Here is a 5,320-nt window from a genome sequence, read left to right as displayed (position 1 = left end):
CCATCTTGTTTTTTTTTTTTTTTTTGGTAATATCATTGCAAGTAGTGAATTATTCTTAACAGGCCAATGATCGGCATTTTTCTATTAGATAACACTAAGAAGTGTAATCTATAAAAAATATTTGACAATATGCAGGTTGTCATAACAGAGGCTTCAAAAGCTATACTAGATGTCGGCAATAGTTGGAATCGTAATTCCCAAATTTCGGATGGGGAAAGTTTGGTTCGCATGGAATCTCTAACCTTGGGTCCAGCTGTTTTGAGATCTCCATCTAGAGGCTGGAAGGTAAAAAGTAAAAAACTAAATTCTTGTCTTATTTTGGGCTGGACATCTGAGAAATGGCTAGTTGAGACGCAATACTTACTTCAAGATGCCTTTTTTTCTAATTTACATTTTTCAAGTCTAGCTATAGAGTCCCAATGATCAGTCAAAAGATGATTTTAAATAAATTATTCATCCTCGCTCAATATCAAATAAGAAATCAGAAAGTGAATCTCTGATGCCTAAAAAACTTGTTGTTTGGATAATCGTGTAATGCTTAGTGCTCCTGAGTCCGTGAGTTGGGTGTGCACAGTATTGAACCTACCTTTCTTGCCATTGAACCATGACATGAAATCTGATCCAGATTGGGGTTTGGTGAGACCTAACAGAGTTGTTAAAATAGGCGTCCATAGACCTCAGGGTCATTCCTTCTAAATTTTCAACACCATAATCTATATGGTTTTCTCCCACAAATTCTGTTATTTACTGTTATATCCTGCCAACTCTATCCATGAATATTGAACCGAAATATTCACACTTTTTATGTTGGATATGGAACTCTTTCTCAATCACTTGAAGTTCGGGTTACCTTGTCTATTTATGATTATACTAATTGCCCAGTTATTTGGGTTCCTGTGACCAGATTAATGTTGATAGGTAACCTTGCTCAAATTGCTCTCAGTGATTTTTTCTCTTTTGTTTAATCTTTCATGGTAATTTTAAGAAACATATAGCTCTTTTAAAAATAAATGACGAAATAGAAACAGTATCATTTTGTGCTAAGTATCTGAAGAATGTCTCCTTCATTGGATGATAGATAAACAAAATACAATTACAAAGTAGCTTTCCTATGTTGCCAGAATCTCTCGAGAGATCTTCAAAATCAATACCTTTTCATTTTCTTGATTTCAAGATTAATGTCATTTAGTAGATATAATTAGGTCGTGCTCAATACTTTTATATTGGAGAAAAAGGTTTACTTGGCAAGAGAAAGAGGAAGGAAACTGTGTCTACAATGCCTCTTAAAGCCTGTTGTTATGCATACAATGAATTCAATTGGCCTTGCTGCAGTTCAGGAAAATGGCTTTGTACTAAGAATGTTAACCTTGTCTTTATTAAGATTATCAGATAGCTGGTAACTTTTAATTAATGATCTGAATCTGACTACCAGTTGCGAATCCTTGCTCACTTCTTCTGATTAGGGATATAGTTGAGAGAAGCAGACGTGTATTTTTTGGGGGGAGTTCTCGTCTATGGGAAGGGTAGTAGGTGACCTTTGTTTTTTATTCCTAGGGGATTTTCGGTTAGCGGCTCTATTTAACTTGCTCGGTTCCACCTCTCCATGGTCTTAACTGAAGTGCTTAGCCAAATGATATTTGATTATCATGTCTGAAGATTGGAAAAACCAGTTTTATCACCAATCATAACTAAAGAACACAAATATGCTAAAGTGATGCATAATTTATGCCTTATAATGGGATTGGTTAAGAACATCTCCGACTTGTATGCATATGTAGCTTTGTGATTGAAGAACACAAAAATCATCATCATATCACTTCTTTTCTTGGTATAGGAAGTTTGTCACATTTGTTCATTCAAACCTCTTTTAAGATGGTAATTTTCACTTCCCTCTATCATGCAAACAATGGGTTCTCCTCTTCATTCTTCGGTGGAACACAGAGGCATTGTACCTTCAGAGTTGATGCTTCACAGACTTGAAGAACTTAACAAGTCAGTGAAGGTGAGTTCCCTCAGTATCCCCATTAAATGACATATTCTTTTGGAAATCCCTGGAATCCTTATTGAATAGCTCAGGATAGAGAGAGAAAAGAATTCACTTTACCGCCGTTGTTAAAGACATAAGGCAGGTTTTGCTAATCATAAAAAGTTAACTTATAAGAATTAAGCTTTAAAATTTATTTTAATTTTTAGAATAATGCTATCTAGCACCAATGGTGCTACCACACCAATTTCGGTAGTACTAAGTGATAGGCTTATTGAAATGTAAAATTAAGTGATTCATGTAATTATATATCTCCTTTAATGTCACGTTAGTGTTACCTAGGCTATCAGTGGTATTAAATAGTATTACTCTAATTTTTGTACGGTTAAAATTGGAGTGAAGAAGTTGATCGTATGTTACTTTTTACATTCAAGATAAGAAAAGAAGTTATTGTGACATGTTTTGAGGCAAAATGTTACTTAAAAGCTTAGCCAAATTGTTCTACATCATTTATATTTTAGAAATATTGGATTGTTGTATTTGTCTATAGGACTTTTGAGTCCATATCATGACTTTCTTTCTTGGATAATTAGAAAATTGAGTTGCTTATGGACAAGTCCCTGGCTTCTCCTGCATTCAGCTAAAAGAAGTTGATCCTGTTACCTAGTCCAAGATAGGAGATGAAACCAGCAGTTTTAGACTGTAGACATGCCGTTTTTACATACTAAACAGTTACTTGTGAAGGTCTGAGGAGACCCTTAGATATCTCTCTGCAATATTGTTTTTTCCTCTCAAATTCCTCTGTTGCAAACATATAGTCGGAAAATCTTAGATTGGTCGATTTTTTGTATCGTTCTTTTATCTCTTTTCCTATATAAGTAAATAGCTTATGTCCAACCCCAATATATGGCTGTTGCTCTAAGTTCTTCTTTTACCTTGTAGAGGTAAATATGTGTTTTAATTTCTGGCCTCAATCTGTTAAGACTTCGTACCACAGAAGGGATTTTCTCTCTGTTATAGGCACCTGGAAACCATTATCTTTTGCAAAAAGAGGGCTATCCCTCATCTTAATCTCTCTTGCAAATCAAGATAGCCTAAATTCCGCTAGGTCCAGTTACTATCCACGCGGGACAATGCAAGTAGGATTGATGCCTACACCATCATCTATGTAGCAAAAGAAAACAGGCATGGTCATTGCATAAATCCTAAAGTACAAAGCCAGTTAGCTAAGGTTAAAAACAGGAAAGGAGGAGACAGACTGAGGTAACAGCAAATTGTTGGGTGTTTTTTGTTTTGATTTTTCAAACTATCCAATTGCGGGGTGACACGTGTTACCCTTGTTTTTTAGCCTGTTTATCAACCTCGATGTGTAGCGCAATTGAATCCTAAAACACTTGGGATATTTTTTCCAACCGAACCGAAGCTTAACCATAAGTTAATGACCTAAATACAAAAAGTAAATACAAACGCCAAAAAATTCAAAAAAGGAGTGCATATAAATAAAAATATATGCCTGAAATGCAAAAGCTGGAATGAGTAATACATGTCCCAAGTCGAAGAGGTCACTGCAAATTATTAGTGAAAATTTTCACCTTAGCGATGACCTGCAATAAGAAAAACCTTATTTTTATTTTTCTTCACAGACACTACAAAATTTAGGCTGGTTTTCAAATTTTTATGCATCCAGGTGAAGTAAAATATATCACCAAATACATATTTCAATACTTTTTAGTACATTGTAAATGTGCAATCAAATAGCATATAATACTTAGTATAATAGCATTCAGTTTCAACTGTGAATCTACCTGCAACGCCTCAAGAATTTCTAAGTGAGACTCAAATGTGAAATTCAATATCTTATGTAAACACTCAAGTATTCTGTATTTGGTGAAACAATTACAGAATTTCCTTGTAAATTATTTTACTATGAAAAACATATTTACTAAAAGGTGAAGTTTTGCTTTGCCAATAATTCTTTTTTCTCATCTAATTAATAATAAATTATTACTAGCTTTTTAATATTTTAAGTTAATTCATTTATTGTACGAAAATTATGCTCTTTAAAAAATAATGAGATCATATTCAAGAAACTCTTTAAATATAAGATACTCTCTATTTTTAAAAAAGTCAACCCTTAAAACTAGGTCTCAAGAGACTCTTTAAATCAATATTTTAATTTGAAGAGTGAGTTTGATTCTTCAAATTCCCACTCATTACAATTGAAACATATTCAAAGTATTTCAATTTTCAATGGATGAAAATAATATAATAATTTGAAGAGAAGCTAGTAAAAATAAAAGATTAGAAAAAACAATAATTATTATTTTGTAGTAGTAAAATTAAGTGTTAATTATAAAGAGTTTGTTGGAGTACTCAAAAAATTTTATTTTGTAAATTTTAGAATATGTTTTTTAGAATTAGTCTCTTCAAGATGCTCTTAGTCCATACTATAGGGAAAACTCAGTCAAAAATTTTAAAAAAAATCATTATAGCCATAGTAGGTCAAAGTTAGCATTGGTGGTGATTCCAATGTCTAGTTTACATCATACCATCTTTGGATGTCATGTTTCACTAAGGTGATTCGGGACGGATCGTGTCAGTTTCAATATTTTGAATGTCTCTAATTTTAAACACGACATGAAACTTTGATTTCATTCCGCTCCTTTATGGAAGATGATTAAATTCCTAAAGCAAAGATGTAGCCAACTCCCAAACCGTGTGAAATCCTGGGGAGGGGGAGGGGGGTTAAACCTTTAGTTGGTATTACAGGACACCTGTGAAAAACTCTGAAAAAATGGTTAGCTACTTAACATTTAACATCTGGTTCCACGGTTCAGAACGACTTTTACACCCATTTTGAATTCAAAAGTAAAATTCTAGTGGAATGTCTATTAAATTGATCCTAAAGTAGTTTTAACCTTTAACTAAATCACACAAGTAGAAAATGGTTTCTCTACTGCTTCAGATAAAAATAAAAATATAAATTATATCATAAGAAACCTACTTCTTTCTTGAAATATAATTAAAAACATTTACTTCTCATTAATACCCTTGTCATCCCTATGACTTCATGCTCTGATTTTCTTGAGCTGCTGCTAATTGCAGCACTTGTTCTGCCTGTCATTAGAAGTTTATCTTTCCCATGTTCCATTATTGCTGATGAACAACAAAATGGTAACCTAGCTTGACTATACTTTATCTCTGCTCTCATTTTGATGTTCTAAACAATTCTTAATAACTAAAGTTTTGTCCTATATTGTATGGATAAAGAGGTTTTATCGTCTAAAAGTATGGACCAGAATCTGATTGGTGAACGTGATATTATCATGAATGCTT

Source organism: Olea europaea, unplaced genomic scaffold, assembly GCF_002742605.1.
Source record: "Olea europaea var. sylvestris unplaced genomic scaffold, O_europaea_v1 scaffold638, whole genome shotgun sequence".
Classification (NCBI taxonomy): domain Eukaryota; kingdom Viridiplantae; phylum Streptophyta; class Magnoliopsida; order Lamiales; family Oleaceae; genus Olea; species Olea europaea.
This window is presented reverse-complemented; position numbering follows the sequence as displayed.